This window comes from Charadrius vociferus, unplaced genomic scaffold, assembly GCF_000708025.1.
Source record: "Charadrius vociferus isolate BGI_N301 unplaced genomic scaffold, ASM70802v2 scaffold163, whole genome shotgun sequence".
Lineage (NCBI taxonomy): Eukaryota > Metazoa > Chordata > Aves > Charadriiformes > Charadriidae > Charadrius > Charadrius vociferus.
The window spans coordinates 7,748,260-7,774,011 of record NW_009648332.1 but is presented as its reverse complement, the minus strand read 5'-3'; the positions used below and the strand labels follow the sequence as shown (position 1 = coordinate 7,774,011).

Here is a 25,752-nt window from a genome sequence, read left to right as displayed (position 1 = left end):
TTTTCTCGGTGCACCGATCTCCCTGAACACTCACGAGCGGCACTGGGTGCACAAAACCAACTTCTGCCCAATGTGGCACCCACTGAAGCCTCGGATTATAGATCTGTGCTAATAATTAAGGAGTGGGGGTGACGGAAGTAGAGGGCATTTGTCCTCTGCCAAATAAATCGGCAGTGCCAGCAAGCAGGATGGCTTGGGATTTGGACATGGGAGGACACAGGAGAAGATGTGAGTGGTGCCCTTTCCCAGGGAACGTTCCTCTCTGACCACAAACCCCCCGAAAACTGCAGGGAGAAGGAGAGGGACACCACACACCGAATGTGGGGACACCACAAATGGGTCTAGCCCCACTTAGATGGAAGCAAGTGCTGCCCTTGGAAATTCCTGCCATTGCCAGCACCCGTGGATCCTCCCACGTTGCCAAAAAGGTACTGGGACCCTGCCTGGTGCTCTGTCCTCTTCATGCGATGGCGTGTGAAGTTTTTTCGGAGAACAGTGCCACACAGCCACCTTCTCACAAGTCCCAGAGAAGCAGGGAGCCCTCAGCACACGAGCCACCTTGCCAGCCCTACCTGGCCTTACCAGGCAACCTTTGGCAAGCCCAGCTGGTGTCCACCTCAGGCCATTTGCAAAGCTGTTGTTGAAACAGCCACATCTTTATGCCTCATGGCAGGCAGTAAATTAAGCAAATAAGATGATGAACAGCGTGTTTTTGGAAAGGTGAGCGCACTGGGCACACAGGAGCTGCCTGGCTCTGCCCGCCTTTGGGAAGTGCTTTACAGAGGCGAGGTGCCCCCAGACCATGGGAGAAGAAGTCAAATTTAAGGGAAGGCAGCAAGCGATCAGATAAGATGCAGAGGATGCTGCCTAACTGTAAATGCTTTCACCTTATTAAAATAAGCAGACCACGTCATCAGATCTCCGTCCACAGGAGCACTGCAAAAGGGAAACTGAGGCACACAATGATCTCATGTCTGGTCCTTCTTCCTGCCTGGACACATACCTGAGCAGCCTCAGCCCGCCCATGTCCCGGCAATGCCCCCACTCAGCCACAGCCATGCAAATTTGCTGTCAAAACTCCTCTTCACTTCAGGAGGGGCAGGATGGACGCTGCAGCCACCAAGAGCCCTTCTCCGGGGTGCATCTGGAGCCCACCGAGCGGTGAGGAGGTGGCCCTGCCGCCGCACAGGATTAGCACATGCCTTGACTTTGGCAGCAAAAGAAGCACGCTGGTGTGCCTGACTTCGGAGTGTCAAAGTGCCAAGCGGTTTAGGCTTCACATTTCCCCGTGTTTGAACAAGAACAGTCTCTGCCTTGCTCCCAGGCTAGGGATTATCCTGGATAAAATGTTCTCGACTGCTGTGTGCTCTGCGGCTGGCGACACACTAGGTTAATGCCGTGGAGACCTGGGTCCAAGTCTTGGGTTGGGTCACAAGCAAAACAAAGCTACAGGTCTGGGTCCCCAGAGGGTTGGGAAATAGAGCTGGAGCACGCACAAGCCAGTGTTGACCCAGGAGAGGGGACAAGCAGAGACGTACACTGCCAAGAAAGCAGCTCGGGTATAGGGGCTGCTGGCAGGACTTGGGGGTCCGGGCTTGGGGTCAAGCGGCCGAGCAGAGCGCTTGTGGGGGGGGCTGTAGCAGAGATAAGGGGCTGGAGAACACATGCCCAGAGCCTGTCTGGGTCTGCGACAAGTGGCCCTGCCCTTGCCTGAGCCACAGGTCACGTCTCTTTGAACGGAGCTGCCTTCTCGCCGTGTCCCAGCGTACCCGGCTGCACTGCAGGGTGACGGAGACCCAGGCTGGGTTACGCTGATGGGTGCAATCAGCTGCCAACGCTGAGATACACAAGCAGCTCCCGATTAGCGCCTGAAAGGCAGAGACACATGACAGCATGGCAGACAGCTCCCAGGGAGTAACTACACGTGGGTGATTGACCCCTCCAAGCCCTGGGAAGGATGGGTTCACATCCTGTGGTGCCATCCCCCCAGGGGCCATCCCGGCCCCTGGGGGGCCAATTCAAGCAGGAAAAGCAGCGCTAAGCCTTTCCCCACCACAGCACCGTGGTCGGCAGAGCGGGGAAGCTGGGTATGACACCAAGGAAAACCCGCAAACACACCTCGTGGATGATTCACCGCAGCCACGGTTGCCTCTCCTCACAGACAAGAACGGACCAGTCCGATTCTGGCTGCTCCTGGGGAAACCGGGGGCTCAGGGGGAAGGGGAAGATGCATCCAACAGTGCTGGAAAACAGGCAAATGTCTGCACTGCCCCAAAATCAGACCCACCATCAGCCCCTGGATACATGCGGACAGAAAAGGCATGATGGGGCCCCAGCAGATGTGCTGTGGAGCTGTGCCACCAAGCAGGACACATCTCCCCCTCCTTGGGTTTAGCTGGAGATTAACAACCCCCAAAGAGAGGTGTGTTTTTGCCATATTACATGAGGATGGGTAACGGCATCCACCAATCACACCCTTCTTCTCTTTCCAGGGCCGTGAACGACGGCTGCGATGCTCAGACGTGCCCCACAGTCCCCCCAAACACGCACCCCTTTAATCTAACCCCATGCCTTTCCCAAGCAAAGCCAGCGCTGGGCTCGCTGTCAAAACCTTCAAGCCGTTCTGAAGGGGGTATTTTCCCCCCTCGATTTCTATTTTTACACACGCACACGCTCGCCTCTCCCTCGCTCGCTGTTTAATTTCCGTGTGAGAGGGAAGCAGGTGCCCATGCTCCCGTGAGCTCTCCCTTCTCTAGGTTTTTTTTCCCTTCTTGGATCCTGCCCCATTAGTTTAGTGCCCAGCCATCTGCGACGTCTCCTGTAATGCTGTCCCCCTTGTGTACCAGGGAGCTTTTCCATTAGCGCCTTTAATATTCTGACACCTTAGCACAGGCTGCTATTACATTCAAACACTGATCGCCCTGTGAAATTACATCGCAGGGCTTGCTAAAATGGAATTGTGTATAATCAGGCTCCTCCATGCACTGTCAGTCCCATCACAAATACAACGTAAAGCAGGCTTATGGATGGGCTTAGCAGCTGCTACAAGTGTATTTTTTTTTAATAGATGAAGTATCCCTTATTTAAAGCATTTCCTTAAGAAAAAAAAAATCCAACAGTGAAAGACAAATCAACAGCTGCTGCACTATGTTAACCATACCACCGGTCTCTTAAAAACATGTTATTTACTAAGGTAGCTATCTGTTTATCTATAACTATATCAAACAGAGAAGGAGAGCGAGATAAAGATAGTTAAACAGACAGCCGAGGAGATATCTGCCACTGGGAAATAATAGCTAAATAAAAAGTACCGTTATTTACTCCAGAGAGGGGAGGAGGGAGAGCCAGCGCTTTCCTCCCAGTGCCGCACAGCCGTAACACGGGCACGGAGCTGCCGTGAGAGCTGCTGGTTCATAAGGGCAGCCCATGCCAGCCTGCCACATGCATCTCCCCACGACCGCGTCAAGAGAAATTTTTGGGGAAAAAAAAACCACCTCGGGACCCAAGCACCGCACCTCTCTGGGGAGGCTGCGACGCAGGGAAGGCAAGAGAGGGCAGGGGAGCCCTGCCGCTGCCGGGGACTGGCTCGGCAGGGCAGCCCCCCCTGGCTCCACACAGGCTGAGGGCAGCTCAAATTAAGGCAAAGTTGGCCACGGCAGAGGGTCTGGGTGCGTTCCCGCAGAGGATGCCGTTTTCTGTGTGGCCGGCACACAAGGGACTGACTCCCCAGCTTTTTTTTTTTATATATTATTTTATTCCAGCTAAGGAAGTGATGGATTAGGACAAAGGTATTTATTTCAGGGGGATGCAGGAAGTGGCAGGGACACAGAGGATGTGTCAGAGAAATGAGCTCCCGAGCTCTCCGGCTTGGAGTTCAAAACGCTGCCTCTTACCATGCCCTAAAGGTTATTCTGTCTGTCTGCTGTGAAATCCGACGGCGCATCGCCTGAAGGGAGATTTCCAGAGGCGCTGTGACCCTTCCACTATCTCCTCCGAGAAGCCTCTGCAGGAATGATGAGATTGTAGCTCATTTCCACACACCTTGAAAGAGCCGGGCTGGATCAAACGTGCTGGAAGCAGAAGCAGCACATCCTCGGGACTCATCCTCGCCTCCTGGCAGGGAGCGTGCTCTTGCTGTAACAGGCTGGGAAACCGTGTCCACCCCACTGAAACTGATGCTCTGACATCGCCTTTCATCCCTTCAGGATGGAAAAGCCAAAATATTGTCTTGTTTCACTGTGTGGGAACAGTTCTGCTTGGGAACCACAAAGTAAAACCCAGTGACAGAACTGCTGCCCTTTGGAAAGGAGCAATCTATTCCTGTGCGAAACACTGATGTGACATTTTGACTCCAGTTTTTCCAGTGCAAAACAAAGCCATTTGTCCAGAGCAGATACACTGCTCCTTTGCACCGCGCACAGCATGTCTCAGCATACGGTGCTCTGGACATTTTTGGAAGGGGCACATCTGGTGACGGTTCGGCTGCTGCGCACAAATATACCAGGCAGGGGGAGGACGGGACTGCAGAGGGCAGAAACCTACAGACAGGTTTACCACCAAAAGCATAAGGGATGTGCTGTAGGACTGCACGTCCATTCACACTGCAGGTGGGAGACAAGGCAATTCAACCCTTTGGTTTTCACGACCTGGCACTGGCAAGGTTAGGTGCTTGCAAGGTGGCAGCAAGGGAGGGGTGCTGGGTGACCAGCAGGTTCATGTCACGGTTTCATAACCTGTTCCTAAAACCCAGGCCCTGGGAGATGGGAAAGAAATCAGGGAATGATCCTGCATGACCTCATTACCACTTCCATGCACTTGCCTGCACGTCTTATCACATACATCTCTCCCTCTGCTCACATCCTACAACTCTCATGTCCGCCACACCTTCCTGGGTCAAGATACATGACCTCCAAAACTCACCTCTAGCACGATGTGGAAAAAGTGGACTATATAGGACAGACCAGAGGGGCACGGAAAGATGTGCCCTGCTCCTTCTTACCTCCTCTTCCCAGACAGCAGACTCTCAGGTACAAAACCCAATCTTTTGTGTTTGGCACAGCACTGACCCAACAGAGCTGTCTGAGAGTATTACTGCTCTGCAAGAATCAAATAAAACAGAGTTTCTCAGCACTCCCACAAGATGCAAAGCTGCTCAGAGGAGAGGCAGCTGGAAGAGCAAGAGAAAGGCAGGAGAATACAATGCATAAGGCACCGGGGAAAAGATCAATAAAGATTAGGAGGGCAGCGGCCGTGTCCCTTGCCCACGTCGGAGGCTCTCATGGCTGCAGCGAGGGAACACCACGGAAAAGTTAACAAGGCACTGCCACGCCGGTGCCTGAGGATGACCCCTGTCTAATCAAAGGTAGAGTTTACACTGGATCATCTAAGCAGCAACTCCTCCTCATGATTGTTGACTCAGGTCAGGGTTAAGACTAAGGGGGTTAAAGCAGAGGTGCCTCTAAGAGCTCTGATGGATGCAAACCCCAGGCAAGCAGGCAAGGCACGCGGGCCCCGCCAGCACCGCCACCGGGGCAGCAGGCGGCAAAATTGAGAGTCCCCGATTTCGATGGAAGAGCAAACAGAAGGAGATGGTCCAAGGGATGAGGCAGTACGCCGCGAGAGAATTGATTTGGAGACAGGTCAGGAAAGCAGAAAATAAAAGGACCCCGGAGGAGGACATGTTGAGGTCCTGAGAAGTGGTTATTAAAGGAGGCGTAGGGGGATGAACCGCAGCAGCTACAGCCAGGCAGGAGTTGGGGGCAGGACTGGCTACCTGGACTGGGAAGAGGGGACCAGCGCTGTGCCATGGTGCTGAGAAGGTCACAGGAGAGATCATGACATGGACGATAATAGAAAATTAAGGGCTTTGGGTCCCCAAGGTCTCAACTCACATCTCCCAGGGGAACAAAAGGCACCTCCATGGCTCTTTGGTGCTACCAGGCTCACTGACTGCCCAGGCAAGGCTCCTGCAAGGCCATGGGCAGCGACCACCCTCTCTTGCAGCCAGCCAGCCAGTGTCTCCTTACTGGGCAAGCTGGAACACTCTGGTTATTGCTTTTAGCCGTGCCTGCAGTTTTGCCTGTAGTAGGGCACTGGGAAGGGCTCTGACACCCAGCCCCATGGATGCCCTCGGGCTCCACTCCCTGTAGAAGGAGGCATCATCACCTTACTGCTGCCCAGGGACTGATTCAGCAGCTCAGCTGGCCCTTCCTTGCCAGAACTCCTGGGAAACGCTATTAGGATTTGCCTAGTTGCTGCCTGCTGCTGATGATGAGGAGGACCAGGTCGCAGGAGCACGTGCCCAACAGAGTTATTACTGAGCGTGGGGAGCAGAGGGATAGTCCCCACGCAGTCACGGCACAAGAACAGAGCTGTGGGGTCACGTAATGCTCATCCCACCCTTCTCAGCATCTTTCAGCTGCCCCGTGAACCTGTCCCTAACCTACACGCGCTGTCTCAGCTGTGGCTATGGCTGATGGAAACAAGAAGAGCAAGCGAGAAGAAATGCCCCTCCCCGAGAGGGAGCTGGTCTGCAGCAGAGGGCTGGAGGGCTGAGATGTGATGAGGAGGTCCATGGGCTGTCTAAAAAGCGCTTGGCCGCGGACAGCCTGGCTTTGCTGGCTGCAGAGCCATGCCAGGCAGCCCACCCGCCGCCTCTTGCCAACGTGCCAGCAAAGAGCGAGTGGCTGGTACGGAACAAGATGTCCCAATTAGCCCTCCACTGATCTAATTAGATCGCCGCGGGGGAGGACTGGAGCTAGAGAAATGACACGGCTGCCACCTTGACCAGACTCTCAACCTTTCCCACCCGCAGCACTTTATTTTTCAGAATTTTAACTTGCAGTACCTTTTTTTTTTTTGTCTGGCTCAGCAGAACCTGCCCTGCCTTGAGTCCTGCCGCAGCTCCTCACCAGCAAAGAGCAATTATGTGTGTACACAAACAGGCTTTCGGCGACCGCGTACGGCATCCAAGCTCTCTGCTCCTGTGTCGGGGAACAGCTGCCGGAGTTGCAAATCAGAGGCGTAAGGAGAGAGACAAGGGGCACCGGGAGGCAAGAGCTGATCGGGAGGACATGGCAGAGCGCGCCAGGTCCCTCTCACTCCCCCCCGGAGAGACAGCAAGCCGTACGAGCGCGCCTGCCCTCCCCGCTGCCGCCCCGCACCACCCCAGAGAGCTGGCAAACGAGCTTCAAACCAGCCCGCTCCTTGTAATCGGAGTCAGTCAGTGTGTGTGTTACGCTTGAGTTGATGGCTGGTGTTAAATTCAATGCCTTGAGTATTGATTTCCTCGCACATCCCGGACTTTGTTAAAGGGTTAGCCGTGAACCGAGATCAAAGGGAGGTTAACTCGTTTCTCGTAAGTGGTAAAGCAGACCTCTAGCAAAACCGGGCGCCGGGCCTCCTCCACAGAGGATGCTCTGTGCATGTTGTTAGCTTCCCCTGTCGCCTCGAAAGCCAGATAAAGCCACAGAGCTGCCTCAAAGCAGGGAGATAAAATGATCCCGACAACTTCCCACGGACCCCCAAGCTGTTATGGGTACACACCGGGGACAGGCAGCCTGGGCAGCACACTCCTCCTCCCCGACCCGTCCCCACACTATGGGGAGCTGCTCCCCTCGTTCGGCCACGGGGAAAGGGGGGGAAGCAAGTTTTTGCCAGCTGCGCCCCAAAGAGGCTGCGCCGGAGGGGCTTGACAGAGGGGGAGACCCTCCTGAGGAAGTCTAGGGTGTCCTAGAGCTGCGGATGGGAGAGAGGGAAGGAACAAGGCTGCTCCCCGAAAGGATCATCTGGCAGGGACACGGCTCCCTCCCCGTCATGGCCAGGTGGAAAGGACACCTTTACTTGAGTTGACACCACCACCATCTCAATGACACCTGCTGCCTGGCACCTGCTTGCTCCATTTTACTTTACTCCCTTCTTGGCTCTCCCTGCCCCATACAAAGTAATTTTGGCACTGACAGCACCAAGATCAGCAGGTTTTGCCAAGGCAGTAAGAGTTAAGTGCACAAATAACATGGCACTAACCTTTACCTTTATAATTTTTAAAGGATGGAGGCAGGAAAAGAGGTGTAAGAGACAATCTGGAATTGTTATCACTAGCATTAATGAACGCCCAGAGGCACTGAGCGAGAAGCATCCATTTCAGATGAACATCTGTCAACAATAAGAGGTAAAATTTCAGAAGTAGCTAAGGTACTTCGGAGCCTCAATTGCACCAACTTCCCGGGAGGCTTGAGCACCCAAGTCATTTCTAACAACAGGACCCTTGGCCCCTAAGTCACCTGGCCACCAGTGCTAGTTCTCAACCCTTCTCCTCTACCCCAAGAACTACTTAGAGCACAGTCCAGCTTTCCAGCAGCCACGTTGTTCTTCAACCAGATTAATTTGGTTTCAATGGCACTGCATGTTCCACTCTGGGGTGACGCAATGACCAGTCCCCACCTCTCCCAGGAGCCATGCAGCTTCCGCTGCAGAAAATGCAGCATGCTCTCTCCTCCCACCCCTAAAAAAACCCCAACCTGAAGCAACCCAGCAATGCTGGTGGTGTAATTCCCCCTGTCCTGCAGCGTCTGTAGGGAAGAAGGCCTCATCGCAGCCCATCTTGGGGGTGAAACCCTCAGTGGGAGTTGTATTCCTGAGCACCTGTAGTCCCATTTGACTACCAGGTCCTCACTAGGGTGCTAAACGGGTACTCCCCCACCCTTTCTCCCCTCTCCCGAATTCCTGCCACCCAGCACTCCCTCAGCAGCCAATTTGTTTTTAAGTGAAAGGTTTATACCAAAGTGCTTAGGGAATATTTGCTCGGTGCCCAGCATACCAAGTGCTGAAGATTTCACTTAAACTCTCAGCATCTGTGTATCTCAACTAAATTAAGCTATTTGCTATAAAAGAGCACAATGACAGTAATGGAATAATAACAGCATTAATAAAACACAACAATCCTCGAATGAGAAGCAGACGCATCAGCTAGCTTCAACCAAGAGAAGAAGGCTATTTTAAAATCACACACAAAAACCATCTGGGGGTGGAGAAAACCAACAAAAGCTCCGAAACTCAGAGGTCAGACTGAAATTATGTTTTTAACCTCGAAAGAAAGATGCTTGCCAGAGCCTTCCCAGCCAGAGCGCTCCCACACCAGCTGGAAATGAATTTCCACAGCTCCCAGCAAAACAAGGGCTTATAATGGGAACATGGAAAATTTCCAGAGGGCCACGCTGGCTTCACAAAAGAGGGGTGGGAGCACTCCTAGGCGGGAGGACACAGAATCGAAAGCCTGAAATAGAAATGACCCCTCAAGCATCAGCAAGGTTTGTAACCCCGCTCCTGGGACAGACGCATTGGAGCAGGGGGTGATGCTGTGCCGAACGTGTGAATGCCGGGCTAGCGACGCAGGGCCAGATGCCGGCGCATCATTATGCAAACATCCAGATGTCTCAAGCTCACCACACTGCCATTCCCCTCTTGGTTGGAAAAGTCGTCTTCACTCCAACCAGAAAATCTTCCTTTGTTTTGGATGAGGTTGAGATTAAACACAGCACCTTCCATTTCAAAGTCACCTACACACTGTCTCGCAGGGATAAAATAATGCTGGGGACCTGCAGTAGGGTTGGGGACAGGCGTACCGGAGTCCCGATCAAAGCTCTGGGAGGCCATATCCCCTCGCTGGTCCTCTTTACAGGAGAAGGAGACTTAGCACTCAGTGACGATCAGAGCAATTAATGAACATTGAAGAATGTCACACTATGTCTCTGAGGTCTCGCCACAGCCCCATCCTGCCCAGGGCAACACCCCAGACTATCACTTGCCTTGGGGGGTGCTGGGAGGGTGGGTGACACTTATTTCCATGGAAGGGGAGTAGATGGAGGAAAAGGAGACCTCCATGTTGACCACCAGCTTCTTGTTCACCACCATGTTGAGAAGGACCAGCAGCAGGTAGGGTCTTCGTGCTTCTCCTGCAGGCACGTTTCACTAGCCCAAGCCTTGCCCCAGCCCCATGGGCAGAGAGCGCAGAGTCCCTTCCCTGCCCAGGCTCTGGTTTAGCTGGCTGACTCTGCAAAGGGTACGTGATAGCTGCTCCTCTCCTCGCCTCCGCTGCCCAGAGCCCACGTGCAGATCCTCCCAAGGATAACGCGGTAGAGACAGATGTCACCTCTTCTCACTGACATGGGAAGGAAACACAACCTGGGTCGCAGTACTGCAAGCAAGCTCACCACTGCCTCCCTGTCCTCTGTAGCATGGCTCGAGCCAAATGCAGGTAGCTGAGCGATCCCTGACTCCAAAAAAGGTTGAATTAGGCAGAAGGTGGGCAGCAGCTGGCTTGCTTTCCCACAGCACACCGGGCACCATCTTTGGGTCCACCTGCCTTTTAAGAAGGAGCAAAGTGGGGCTGGCAGGTCACTTGGCAGAGTGTCCATAGCACCCAGGCTCACGTGCTGCGAGATGGCTGGAAGCCTTCTGGGTACAGGTCCATAACACAAGTCCTCTTACTTGTCCCCTGACCTGTCTCCTCCAGCTGATCCACGAGACAGTGCTCCCGACTTACACTTTTCTAAATTCCTATGGAGAAAAAGCCAAAGCAGCAGCTGCCCCAGACTTGAACAGGCTGCAAGTTTCTTTGTTTTCATTACAATTTCCAATCCTGATGCCTTTTTTTTTTTTTTTTTTTTTTTTAGCCATTTCTGCTCTGCCCCCCGGAGGTGCTGCTGTGATTGAATGAAACACGACCCCAGGCTCCAATAAGTGTATTTCAATTACATCTGTCACCATGTAACAATGTAATGATATATCATGTGATATTAAATCCATGGTAATCATATCAGCGATTTTTTTAATAGCGCACTAATCACATTATTACATCTCAATAATTAACAACAGAAGGCCTAAAAAACCTGGATACAAAGCAGAAAGCTCAGAGGGTGCCCAGCTCCTGCCCGGGAGAGGTGCAGAGGAGAGCAGGATGGCAAGGCGCTGCCAGGCGGGCACGGTATGACAAGTAGCAACGGCACGGAAGTTTCGCACAAGCAGGACTGTGCAGAACAGATTCTTCAACAGAACAGCAGACCAGATTCTTCCCCAGTCCCAAATTAAAGCAAAAGTGAGTAGTTTGGAGCTGGGAAGAGACACTTGACACGTCCCACCTTGCCCAGCATTGCTCCCTTCTCCTCTGCTGCTCCTGCACTGCCACTTTTCCTCCAGCAAACCAACCCCTCTGCTCCGGGAAGTGCCTCGCAAAAGGTGCCGTCCCGCTGCAGATAAGCACTGCTGGTGCCCCACTGCAGAGGGAAGGACGGTGTCTTGAAAATGAAGGACCAGTCCTACCAACGCGTCCTTACCAGGCTGCTGGAAGAACGGCATTAATTTCCTTCTCCCCTTGCACCAGCGAGAGACGAAGCTGAGAGAGCACCCCACTTCACGGTGCGACTGCAAGGCTTGCAGTCACTCTGATTTTTGCAGCAAAACAAATCTGTCAGGTTAAAACTGAAAACCAGCGAGAAACCTTTGGAGGCACAGGGGTCCTCTGGGTCACCCCCTCCACCCCAAGCTCTCACCCGCATGCCCAGAGCAAACTGGGGCTGGACTGCAAAGCGCTGGCCGGCACACATCTTCCCCTATGTGGAGGGGAATCACCCAGTTTTGTGCAAGGAGGATGCTCCCCCCAGCTCCCGGCTGTATCTTACTCCTTGCAGGATGAGGGCGAAGGCGGGCACGGGCAGCAGGGAGTTGTGGGTGGCAGCAGGCCGGAGCAGAGTGCCGGGGCATGAGGTGTCCCATGCCGCACCGTCCCCAGCTGTGATAGCTTTCTTCCAGTTGCAGCCTGGTCAGTCTAGCAGTTTCCACATCACAAGCTGATCTGAAGAGAGCCTCATTACCTGCCTTAAAGTTCCAGCCAAGCACTTAGCTCTTAAAGACAGGACGCAAGAAATATTTGACTGATCATTTCTCTCCTCATTTAGTTTGGCTGCTCTGAACCGATTCAACCTGTGAAGTTGAAATAGTGAGAACGGGAGGAAACGTGTGCAGGCAGTCACACCAGGCACCGCACACAACGTCCCAGCTCTCCCACCAGCTCTTCCCAAAGGGCCGGATCCTGGCTCAGCCCGGTCCGCACAGCCTCTCCTGAGCCAGGAGTGCCCGTGGGGCATTTCCCAACACCAAAGGGGAGGGCCACCTCTTCGTTCCACCTGCGGGACGGGCATTTGGGGGGAATCATTAACTCCCTGGCATCCAGACAGCACCTTTATGTACACCTGGAAGTGCCAAGTGCCGCATCCCAGACCTGGGAGCAAGGGATGGAGAGAGGGATGATCCAGCCAGGATTGCAAGCACCACCATACCCACGTCTTCAACCCACCCAGGACAGGACATTCACGTTTCCTTCATCTCCTTGCACATCCTCCTCCTATTCCGCTTTCCAGCTCCGCTGTCCCCACAGCTGCCTGCCCTCCTCCAGCTGCTGCCGCCCAGCTAAGGCACTGCCTGCCGCACTCTCGCATGCCCGGCGGTGCCCTGCTCCCTCGCCCTGGGGACCAGAGCCCATGGAGGAGCCGGGGCCGGGGGGAGCCTCAGGGAGATGAGGAGGCTCCCAGAGACAAACAGGAGTTGCAGCAGCAAGCAGAGAGACCCTGCTAGTCATTTAGGGGTGATCCTGCTGAGGGGCAGGCAGGATGGACGGACGGATGCCTCGCTGGCCAAGGCAGTGCAGTTGGACTTTCTCTCCTTTCTCCATCCCTTCCTTCCTTTTTTTTTTTCCTTTTAATTTTGTCTCGGAAGCCACGATCCTTTAAAGATGTGCACGTCTCATTAGCTCTACCTTGACAATCATTACCGTTCCTGCAAAGGCAGGAGGAGAGCTCAGCTCGAGCGTGGGGGAGTCCATTACCTTGTAGTTAAAGGGACATTGACAACTCTGGGCTGCCCGTGGTCTGACTCCCACTTCAAAGCGGGGTCCCCCCCCCAACTGCTGTTCCCCCTCCTCTACTGAGCAACAATCCCCTGCTCAACCTGAGGGAGACGCAAACCTCGCTGTGGCGGGTGGTCCTGCACCCACCACCAGACACTGTGTTTCCCTGGCTGGGCTGTAGGGGCAAGACCATGTCTCTGGGGCGAGGGGCACCAAGGCACGCAGTGACACGCACCTTCCCAACACGTTGCACGTGGCCTTCAGGTGGCCACATCCCGCTACAGCAAATGTACACTCCTGGGCTGGCACACGAGACCTGAACCTAGCCATGGCAGCAAGCAGCGAGCCCAAAATGTCCACAGCAAAAGCCATAGCACAGGCTGGGGTGAAGACCACCAAGAAGGAGCTAGGACAATGGCACAGCCCCCACATATGACTGCCTGGTGGCGCAACCACAACAAGGCAGTGAGCTCTGTGCTCACAAACCAGCTCCAACGTGCGATGTACCCCACAGCTACGAGCGTGTCCCTAGCTTTACTGGCTCTGTAGGGTGCAATATGGACCACTGTACACCCAAGGGTGGGGATGAGGAAGGGTTCAAGTGGATGAGCGTGCAGTGGGGTGATGCCAGGAAAGGACCCCACTCACTAAAGATGCTGGTCCAGACAGTCCTGCTTTGCCCCATAGCTGGGGGCTGTTGCTCTGCCTGTCTGTCCCCAGAATCTGCTTTGTCCCCGCAAAGCTTGATAACGGGGGACCTGACTCACGTTATGCAAGGGCAGGACCCCTCACTCAGGAGATTTCAGGGCAAAGACCCCTAAGCAACTTCTGAAGAAATACACCCTGCCTTCTCCAAGCCCAATCCCACGGGGTTTTGAAGCCCGGTGCAATCCTCAGGAGGGAAAACTACCAAGGTGCAGCCGTACAGAGATGATCGTGCTTCTTTGTGCCTTGCAGGACGGGAGCTCTGCTGCAGCCACACCAACTCCCCGCTGCTCTCCGCAAAGCCACGGCAGGAGACAATAAAGCATGGCCGCGGCTCCGAGCCACACTCCAAGGAAGGATCCTACCTCCACACAAGGCTGTCCAAGAACTTGACAGGACTCTGTTTGAAAAAGATGTTGAAAGAAATGATCTCTTTAAGTGCAATGGGAGATATTTGTCTCTGATTTACCCTTGGCTTTTTGCTCTGGTTCAGGTAGGAGCGGTGTGGGATGGCTGGCAGATCTGAGAGCATGGCACGCCCCAGCGGGCAAAGCGAGCAGTGCGGAGGAAGGCGCGAGTCAGTTTGGAGTGCTCCCCATTTATCAAACTCACGCAGCCCGCCAGCAGAGCGAGTCTTTCTATCATTACAGCTCTCAAAATCCGATTCATACCACTAATCCTGCCTTCATTCTCCCAGATTAATAACATCTCTTTCAACCTTCACAGTGTGATAAATAGACAAAGAGAGAACAAAAGGAGAAACAGAAGTGAGAGAAAGAGCCAGAGCAACTCCACATAATAAAGAGAACCAAGAAAGGGGAAAGGGAAAAAAAAAGGGAAAAGAAAAGGGAAAGAAAGGAGCCGGCACACTTGACTCTGCCATTTACTTTAGCAGATTCTCCCCAAGAGCTCCCTGCGATCTTTAAAGAATGTAAAACATTGCTCAAAGGAAAGGCTCGTTAGCAACCCTGACCAGCCCAGGTTTGCTGGAAATCTTTTCACTTCCAGCCTCCGCTCAGGTCAGCGCTGAAAATGAGTTTGTTGGTTTCTCGTCCTGTTTCTCCCCAGACTCCTGCAGAAGCAAAGCCTCCAGCACACACTTTTCTCTCTCCTTTACTTACACTAGCTTCTCGGAGGGGAACAGGGGGTCTCAACTGGTGTCTGCTCCAGGGGTGCCCCAGCAGTTCAGCGAGCCCAAGACACTCTGGCAGAGCAGCAGCGGGCTGGCACAGCAAGGACTGTCCCAGTAGCCAGGACCGCACGTCGAGCTTGGGATGGGGATGAAGACCAAAACCAGAACGGCAGCAGAGCAGATGTGGGGAGCAACACCGTCAGTCTGGCTGGAGGGCACCCATGGGGCCGGAGGAAAGGGGAAGCCTGCGTGGACATAGTTGTACTGCAACGGGGGCATCACAAGCCCTGGCTCCCTGGGCTGCACCTCTCTGTCCCCTGCCTTGTCCCCTGGCAGGGAGCTCCCATCCCTGCTCACGCTGCACAGCTTGGACCTGCATTTGGGCCACCCGAGTCCCACTGGCAATCGTGGAGGTTGGAGCCCCCCTGTATGTTCACGGAGCTCAGCTGTGCCTGCTCCAAGCAAGGGGCTGACAGCCACAGCCAACCCCTCCCCAGCACTCCCCTGCTCTGGTTTGTTCGGAAACAACTGAGCCCCAGGGAAAGCTGATCCTACAGCCCAGGACCCCAGAAAGCCTGGCCCACTGGCTCCGGGGCGCATGGACGGAGATGTTTAGCCATTTCCCACTCACAGCCTTCACCGGAGTTGCGCTGTTCAGCTTTTTCACTCTGCCACGCTGTATTGAACACTCCATGCAATCTCCGAGTTATTTTAATAATTAAATGTTTATTGGCACGTTTTTCCCACACAGCTTCCAGACTTGCCTGAATTTCTTTCCAGTGAGTGACTTCCCTTGGTTCAGTCCTTCCAGAGGATGCACACCTGCAAAACATTTCCTCTGCTCCCTCCACAATGAGCATCCCCCTTTGAGCCCATCCCCGTGGACTCCTGGCAGGCGCTGTGCACACCGAATAACACTACGCCAAGCCCCGACGAACGGTGCTGGATTTCTGTCCAGGATGGCGCTCTATTATGGCTCTGCATTCACAGCCCCCGTGCAGAGGCTGGGCTAGGTTGTTTTTTTTTCTCTCTCCTTTTACACTGTTCCATATTACTCCAGGCTTTGAAGTACAGAGAAAAGCAACACTCAGTGTGCCTTTTTTTTTTTTTTAAAGCTACCTTTATCATGGCGAATCTTTTCCTTCACCGCTGTGTCGCTCGAGATAGATATCAAGCAAAAAGAAAGTCTCCTCTTCTAACAATGGATTTCCCTTCCCTTCTGAACTTCAAATAGAAAACTCTTATCTACAGCCACAGTTGACCAGAAGAAGAAAAGAAAAGAAAACAGATGTATGAAATGAACCCAGGCTCTCTTTCTATTTACTCAAAAAGGCTGTGCTGGGTTCTTCACACAGAGATGCTCTGAACATGTTTATAGCATGGATTTACTCACTTCACTAGCTATCCCCCCACCATGGAAACCCACCTCCAGAAAGACTCTCCTCTGCTCCATGTTCCCTCTGCAATCTTTTCTTTGCTTTGCAAGTTCCATGCACCTGGGCCATCCAGCACAACAAAGCCTACACCTAAAGCTGGGGACAGCGAGAGTTCTTCAAACTCAGCTAAGAGTAACAGCAGCGATGCCCGACTCACGTGAAGCATCCCTTTTGTATAGTGCAAGTTCTCTAAGTGACAGGATGGATTACAGGTCAGACCTTGCTGGCTGTACTTGCACAAGATGCCTCGAACAGCTCTGGCTGAGACCAGACTGCTTCAGCCACCCGTGACCTACTCACATGCACGTCCTACACAGCACCCACGTGCCACTGCTGGCACCAGCCAGCTCCTCTGAGGCTTTTAAGATCTCCATTTGAACCATATTCCTGCCTTTGACAGAGCTGCTTCAAGGAGAAACGTGCAGAACCAGGAAACTTCTCTTCCCCCTTCCAGTCCCTGTGGGGAGCCCTCTCCTGCCCTGGCTTTCCTCCCCTCCAGCTGCCTGATCTCTGGAGAGGCCCTGCCAGGTCCCAGTGGGGTTGAACACCAACCTCTCTGGGACTCGCTGAGGTCCAGCTCCTGCCAGACCACCTTCTCTCCCTGCCCAGCTAACACAAATTAAAATGTGAGCACCACGCTTAACAGGTAGCGTTTCTCTCGAAGTCACAGTGCCAGGACCAACACGCCCATCACACGAAACCCAAGGAGGCAGGCTCTACTGCCTTCCCGCCTCCCAGTGCGTCCTGCCGGGCAACATGTACTTCTGGAATCATTCTTGCTTTCAGCCTTGACGGACATGGTCACACCAGCCTTGGGGAACCTGACCTTACAGCCCTGGAGCACATCCAGGCCACAGCCACAGAGCTCCTATTCCTCCTTACCCTCAAACCCATCCTGAGTTCAGGCACAAATGTATTCACAGGAGGCTGCTAGGCAGACGAACTGTCCTCCCCATCACACATGGCACCATGGGCTCTGCTACCAATGACGGACGCAGCTACTGCCACGTGTTGTCCCCCAGTCTGCGGGGGGGACCCCATCCGAAGAGACTCACTGCTGGAACTGGAGCCAGAGTCCCAAATCAATCGGGGCAGAGAGAGCTGGAAGCTTTCCAGATCATTTTCCATTAGAAATAAGAAATTTCCTTCATCAAAAGCCAAATCTCATTCTCATTAGAAGAATCTGGAGCTCCCAGCCAAAGGGAGGATGAACTCCCACCTAAGAGGTGGCCAGGAATCCTCCGCAGTCATGTGTAGGGACAACGTGCAAGTCCAAGCTCTGCCTCATTCGGATTGGAGACAGTTTTGGTAAATTCCTGGCTCCAAAGCAGCCCTCAGCTAGGAGAGCCCAGCCTGCAGCCCTGGCTGTCCAGCAGTCTCTCCTGTGGTCCCCCGCAGAGCTTTCCAGGCAGCAGCACCATTCCCTTCATGTTAAAACTCCACAAAAGCCCCCAGTGCTCTTCCCTCGGGGCAGTCCCGATGTTGCAGGAGGCTCCTCCCTGTGGAGCTACAATGGGAAGATCCATCAGACAAAGCACCTTCTCTTCAAGCTGTCTGATGACAGATGTTCAGGCAACGGAGCGGTGGGATTGGCGGAGCACCGCAGAAGCGCTTTATAATTCTTGCTCCTCTCCTCCTTCCTCAGCGTCTCCCGGGAGAGGCACGATGATGGACGGTGACATAACTGACTGTTCCCAATCAAGGTAATGTAAGTAATGACAGCTGACGTGATTCCTGGAACGTGCAGGCGCTGCTGGCCCGCGTGTCTTGCCTATCACCGCCAGAGTTTGTGGAAGGAGAGGAGACGGGAGCATGGAGGCCTGGCTGGGGGACAGGGGAGGAAGAGCCCCAGGACGCAGAGGCTGTCTCCAAACCAGCTGCAAGTCACTCATTACATCAGCCTGCAAACCGAGTGGGAGCCAAGAGGAGGTGGGCAGCCCCTATCTTGTGGGGCGCGTCCCTCCTGGGCTGCGCACAAAGCCTGCCCCAGACCTGGACACCGCTGTTACCTCTCTAGTGTCATCTGGGACTGTGGTAGTCCTTAGGAAGTGGTTCGTTGGAGTCTTGCCTGGCCCCTCAAGGTTCGGCAAGGCTTTTACTGCTCTGGCCCTGTCCTGGCTGCTCCACACCACCAGTGACTATCTGGAAATAGGAACGTTAAGTCAATAACCTGAAGCTCACCTCCTCGTGTAGCTGGCACACAGGCAGCACCACATCGTCTGAACCCAAGGCAAGGGGGTGCAGCAGCCCCAGATCGCACACAAGGGTGTACGGAGACTCGTGGAGGGAAAATACTATGCAAGCTCATAGCTGCAGTCTTCTTCCAGAGCCTCGAAATTAGCAGGCAAATTTAACATGCAGAGAAGCGACCGATTAATAACCCAGCATTGACTTAAGAAGACCTTGAATAATACATAGTGCTTGTACACGGAAGGGGAAAAAGTCAAGTCCTTCTGCTTGTCAAGTGTATCCGCCTCCCAAGCACCAACACTCCACGAGAAACCTCCCTGCCAGCCAGCCACAGCTTTAAGCAGCTCTCCAGAAATGCCTTTTGCTAAGACGAATGGCAAAACTTTGCGCCAAGTTAGACCGGCATTTGGACAGGTCCAAGTATGGTGTTGTTTTAAATGTAATTAGTACTGCCTGTTAATAAAGTCTCTTTAAATCTGCCAAGCAGAAGATGATGCTGAGCATTTGGAGCCTACAGTGATGAGCCACGCAGATGCTCCGTCTTGGCTATGCTGATGGATGAGAGAGAGGATCTTACCACGAGGCCACCCCAACCTCTCCTCCGCCCTGTCTGCACTGCAATCCTCTCAGCAGCTCGGCCACGGCAAGGAAAAGTCAGACCCAAATAGACAAAAGATTGGCAGATGCTCAGCTGCAGGCGCTGGGCTCCACTGCACAACGATGACAGCAGACGAAGCTATGAATGGACTATTCCCTTCCATGGCTTGATTCCGGCTTCTGTTGTTTAATGCTGATTTTGGTGTGAGACACTGAGCGGTGGTATCAGCATCCCTGTGTGATGCTGCCTACTTTCCTACACAATAATGGCTGGAGAAAAATTTGCTCCCTTTTGGGAATATTCCAAACCAGAACTGGCAGAAAAACGGTGTTTACCCTGAAAACAGCCACTATTTTTGTTTAGGGGCTGCATACACAATGCCCATTGTGAGAGGGGTGGAGTCCTGCAGAGCACCAGGGATTTGTATATCATCAGTGAAATACTGTGAATCTCAAACGCCTTCATTTTTGAGAGGGGGAGAAGGACTCTGAATGGCATCTCCGTCAGAGGCTCCCAACACCCGGTTGTTCTGACTCTTGTGGCTGAGCAACCCTCCTGTGCAGCCAGCCCATGAGGATGCCGCATGGATTTAATGCCTGCGAAGCAATTTGAAAACAAAAAGACTCGCAAACAAGCCTTGTTGCTGAAGCCCAGGAGCAGGAGAGATGAGACCTGATTTCTATTCTACTCTCTGATACAGACTCGCAGGAAAATCTTCCAACTCACCCATGCCTCAGTATCCCCAGAATATTACCTATTGAGCGTTATGAGCCTAACTTCATTCATGCTTTTAACGAGCTTTAGCATCTACTGCCTGAAGACCAAAGGACCATCACTACGCAAAACATGAGCTGTGTATGACATAAGGTTAGAAGGCATTTAAAAAAGCAGCCACCCAGTGCAAAACGCAAGTGAAAAAATTTGCACAGGAAATATTTCTCTTCTTCAGATGTAAATGAGTGCCAGCTAGCAGCAGAGCTCCAAAGACATACATTTTAGCACCGAAAAGTGTTTCTACAAAGGGAACCAAGAAAAAAATGTGATAAACAGGCTCAATTCTTAGAGTTTGATTTCCAGAGCAATAAGCGCAGAAACTGAGCCCAAAGAAAAGATCCGTATTAGCAACCAAATCCAATCATTCCAATAATAAAGAAGAGACATCCGGACTGACGCAGAACTATTTCCAGAGAGAAGTTTGTCTCCCCATCCCTTTCACACCCTGCAGTGGCTCAATAGAAGAATACTTAAGAAGTTGCAAGTTTGGTCATAATGTGTAAAAAGCCCCTGAAATGCGACATCATTTACTCTTCTGTGGTATTGCTCAGCAGAGCTAATAAATCTTGCATGAGCAGAGCTGATTCTAATTTTCTAATATGAAAAGGCATTTGGATTGAGAGAGAGGGGAAGATAAAAGTGATTGAATCTCCAATAGCCCAGCGTCAGTGACAAGAAACATCCTGCTACGGACCCCAAGGAAGAATGGCTCCCCCTCCTCCACCAACCACAGGCACACTCACCCGCTCGCACATCCAATTCTCCCTGCTTTCTGCTCGCCACGTCTCACTCTCCCCTATTGACAGGACGTGGTTTTAAACACAGTTACACAAGTTATCATTTCTGCCTTTTGATCAATCTGAATTTTCAGGACAATTACCCTCTTAATCAATGATTGCTATCAGCAGCCCCTTGGATTCTTCACCAAGGCAATCGTGCCGCCGGGGCAGACGGCATGTGCATATGCAATGAAGTTGCGGGGAGGCGCAAGTCCATCTTCCCCTGACGTAGTCGTCGGCTGAAAGGGTGGAGAGCTGTGAAGGCCACTTCAAGGAACACCTGATGTAAAAAATAAGCGGAGGGAATTAAAAGGGACGTTGTGCGAGGTATCTGTGGCACGGCCAGGCTGGGAGGACCAGGGATCTGCTGAAAATATCATTGAGTTGAAAAATAAGCCAACTAAACCAACAGATTTACCATCCACCGAAACCATATATTTAAGTGCTATCTATAGCCGGCACTAACCGCTCCTAATGAGGCTAATAAAGTCCGTTTCCAATTAGAGACTGAAACTATTAGAAGAAGGAAAGGCGGAGAGGCAGCTTTTAACAGCCTCTAAAGATGTGGGGTTTGGGATTTGGAGTTTTCAGTTTTTTTTTTTTCATCAGAAATTATTTAATATCACGAAAATGCCCCAAGCATTTACACACACAAAGCAAGCCTCCCACCGCTCCTCCCTGGGAGGGTATGCGTTTCGGTAATTGATGTTTGCACAGAACTTCAGCTCTGTGTCCTGGAGGACACGGTCCTATGAGACATCTCTCACCACCACAGAAACAGGGCACCAGATATTTAGACGCCACAAGAAACCCTAAAGCAGCCAAAGCCCAATTGCAGGGGCCGCGGGCTGGCTGGGGGACAAGGCTTAGCATCCCTGCTCTTGCAAGAGCACCATCAGGCCATAGGCAGGTTCATGCCGCTTGGCTTGTGTTTTTGGCACTCCAGACAAGAGCCGGTGAAGGAGCACACTGATCCCACCCACACATCGCTCTACGCTGCTCCCTCGACTACCTTACAGGATTCCCCTGGGCATGGGACTCCTTGACACACCATTCTATCCAAAAAATAGCTCAGCCAGACCCAGGCACCGTTGAGTCTTTCTGAACAGCTCCTGCAGGCAGAGAGGCTGTGTCTTCTCCCAGGCTGGGAAAGCATCCCGCACCTCTCGGGTGCTATGTCGGCAGGAGAGAGCTTTGGGATCTGGAGGGCAGCAGAAAAACGCTGCCGGAGAGCAGCTGAACTCCCGCGGGGAAAGGCAGTGTGGTGGCAGCGTGGTGGCTTCACCATCTTGACCACCAGATCGGGCTGGCAGTGAGGAGCAGAGGCAGCGCCAGGTGAGGCTGACGGACCAGCTGCCTTCGCAGGCTGCTGGCTGGAGGAGCTCTCCGAAAGGCACAGTATTTCACTAGCTATTTTACATGGAGAATTGCCGATCAAAGATATCCCCGCTGTGTACTCCAGAGCAATAAAAATAAAAAAAAACCCACAAGAAGAATTCTTTAGGCGGGTAATGGGCATTTTATTCCTTTTTATGACACTAAACATAGGCAGCTGGCATAATTACACCACAATAAAGGCATAATGTGCACCTAGCAGAACAAACTCATACTTTTGATAATTAGGCAGAGCAAACAGAGTCTGGGATTCAGCCACACGGTTTCACTGTCTCCTGGATCTGCCGGAGCCCCCGTCCCTGCAGCACGTCGGCCCCATTCCCACAGCTGGATTCAGCTGGGCCCCATGGGGAAGGCCGAGCAAGCAGAGCATCACCAGAGCTCTCCTGCACAGAGGAACGGCCACGCAGCTCCGCTGTTTCGAGCAGACCGAGAGCAGAGCGCAAGGCAGGGAGATGCAGGATGGGTCCACGGGCAGCTCCCAAGAGGCAGTCGGAGATGGTGCGCTGCAGAGCACCGACAGAGGATGTCAGTCAGCACCAGGGACGCACCTGGGAGCCGTGAGGACACGTGTGAACCCTGCAACTTGAGCTTAAAGACTGACACCCCAGACAAGGCTGCAGCAGAAACCCACTCCATGTGGCCAAATCATACATAGTGCAATGGCAAAGGGAGACACAAAACACAAGAGAGTTAGAGAGCACTCTCTTTTGGGTTTGGCAGCTTTGCTGAGGCCAGCTCCAGGAACTGCAAGGGCTGAGCAGAGGCATGGGGACAACCATGGCAAGGACCTTGTCCAAATACAGTCAGTGGGACAATGTTCAGAGGGAAGATGGCCCCTTTACCAAAAGTCAAGGATGGAAGGCAATGTCCCAGGGAGGCTGAAAGACCCTCACTTACAGAAAGGGCCAGCTTGGACCTGCTGGACACTAGCAATTAGTTCTTTGAACGCTTTTTGCTCTCATTCATCCTGGTGGCCCTGCTAACCTGCAGACCTGCCTCCTCCAAAACACACCGGCAGACAGCAAGCGTGCTCCTCTGGCAGCTGCAGGCATCCACGCAGGACTGCTCATCCCTGAGCGAGGAGCACAGCCAAGGCAGAGATCCTAAATGATCTCTAAAATATTAATAGCATCAATCAGAGCCAGGCTGACAGAGGTTACAACACTGGAAGCGCACAGAGAGCAGGGTCTCCTGAAGTTGGCACAAGACCATACACTAAATATCGAGAGTTTGTTTAAAAATGCATCTGCAGGATGCACGGAGGAGCAGCGCTGGCAGAACGGTGCACTGAGGTTTCACCTCCACGCCACCGAGACCTGCTGGGGATGCCCACCACTGCACCCAGGAGAGACCCCAGCTCAGCTACACTCCATCCTAGACAGCTTAATGGAAATTTGTGGCTTTAAGGTATATTGAGCGCAATGCAGAAATGCTAGAGTACCTTGGCTCAAAGAAAGGTGAGAGAGGTGGAGGTGGTCCATCAGCCATGAGTGAGACCTGCATATTCATCTGAGGATAGGATGCCCAAGAAAAGATCAAACAACACCATTATGAGCTTTTTCAACACAAGATTCAACACGAGGAAGGGAAAATGCATGTTGTCAGCAAATATAAGCATCTTGCCTCCACACCTACTGACACACAGTAGGGCACTGCTGAGAACTGGATGGGTATTGAGCAAGTTTGGGCAGGCTACAGTGCAGCAATCCAGACCACAACTTCAGGACAGCCATTTGCTCAGGAGCTCTGGTGCCCCATAGAGCCGGAAGCAACATTCATGTCTGAGCACCCAAAGAGAAGATGGTCCTGGTCTGTAGGAGATAGTGCCCAGGCAACTGGGAAAACCAGCCACTGTGAGATAGCCCCTGGCTGGACTTATGCTTCGGAGAGATCAGAGCCTCCCTCCCTAGCGGGCCACAAAATAGGAGGAGAAGTTTATGCCTAGACGAGGGCAAAAGATGGGCTGTTTCCTAAACAAAAGCAGACCGTATCTGCAGACTTTTCAGCCAGTTCTTAGCAAGCCACTGTGATAGATCCAACCCATAGACTGAAGGCAAAGAGCTCAAGCAAGGAAACGCGCGTGTGGAGAGAGCAAAAGCCAGGATGGAGCCAGAAGTGCTGTGCCAGCATGGGGGAAGGGCGGCAGGAGACTTTTAATCCCAACTCTGAAATCAACTTGCTTAGTAGCCTTGGGGTTCTGAGGGATTTAATTAATTAATTTAATGAGTGCAAAGCACTGGAAGTTATTAATATACAAATTCCACTACGGCACCTCCTATCTCCCAGTTCAGTATCTCTTGCCGCTTTACATCGAGCCCATGAGAAGCAAAAGCCAAGCCACGGCATGCCTCTGTGCAAGGGGGCAGAGGCTGCACACCCCCACTTTCCCAGCCAAGACAGCAGTAGCAAAGTCCTTTCAGAAGGATGGTGCATCACGCTCAGCACAGGGCACCAGGAACATCTCATACAACAAAAGCTCCTTCCACTTACTGGCAAGCCAATTGCTAGCATAACCCAGCCTGCTGGTGGTGGTGGAGGTGGCAGGCAGTTACTCTCCCTCTTGTAGCCATGCTGGCTTGGTAGGACAATGAGGACTAAACCAGTTACTGTTTTAATCCCCAAGGCTAGAAAATCTGATTAACGCCTCATGCCTCCCTGGAGAACTACACAGGTCCATTTTCATTCCCCTACATGGAGCTCCTCTTTTAAATGCAGAGAGAAGAGGACACAGCTCCTCTTCCAGGAACTCGGCAGCTGTGCTGGTACACACATAAAGTTCCAGCTGAAGGGCTGGGATGCAGGGATGCTCTGCCCCTCGCCTGACCCACGGGACTCTGGGAAAGGCCATCTTTCACGCATTGTGCCTTCGCCTCCCAGCTCCTCCTGGCCTGGAATGCAGCACACGTTGCAGGATTATTGTAAAACATGCCCTGCCTCTAATCCCTTCTCCTCTTGCCTTGCTCTGGTATTGACTGCGGGGAGCTGTGTCAGGCCCGGGGTCAGGCTTGCCTCTCGCAATACCAGGGCACGCAGAAGGCTCCAGCCTCTCTGGCTGACCGCGGTACACGAGACATGGGAAAACACAGACTCCTCCACACCTTCACAAAAGCAGGCACGTGAGATTGGAGGCCCACAGCTTCTGCCAACAGTGCTGGTGCTCCGCAGGCACAGCCGCGGTCCTGCGTGCAGGAGAAACGCCAGACCTGTGCCAGACAGACACCCGCCCACTGGGAGATCGAGGGCCTAAATCTGACCATGCTTGTGGTCTCCCTGGTTTGCTCCTGGGCTGCCATACCAAGGGCATATTGCAGGGCAAGTCTAGATGCAAGCGTGTGGTGCATCAGCCGTGCTGCGGTCGTGCTGTACACACCGTTACCCCCAGCTACAGCAAAACCCAGTCGACAGGTCCCAGTCACACCATCACCAGCCCTGCCTCTCCAGACCCCACTGTGGGGACCAACAGGCCACTTCAGCCTGCATAACCTTGACATTGCAAAAAGATTTCTGATCAGAAGCACAAGTTGCCTAGATGTCATTGTGGGTTATTTTGCTTGCTTTCAAATGCTCTTTCCGGAACTTTGGTTTTGGCACCTACAGCGCACTGGCCCGTACACAGGAAAGACCAGGAGAGCCAGCGCAGCTCCTTCCTCAACCTGCAAGCAGCAACCAGACTCATGGTGTAAAGGTCTGAGCAGTACGTTTAACCTCAGCAGCAGCGCACGAACAGCCAGATGGGAACCAGGAGGCTCCTCGGTGCGGGGGACAGATGTTCAAATTCCCCCAGCAAGGGGAGTGCAGGCACAGCGAGGTGCAGCCAAGCAATATGGCACTCAGCAGGA

At 53.0% G+C, this 25,752-nt stretch overlaps 1 protein-coding gene across 1 annotated transcript in view; it reads right to left on the bottom strand.

The window, feature by feature from the left end:
• Positions 1–25,752, bottom strand: part of ERI3 (ERI1 exoribonuclease family member 3) — a 126,411-nt gene that overhangs the window by 46,111 nt on the left and 54,548 nt on the right. The gene's annotated exons all lie outside the window — the stretch shown is intronic.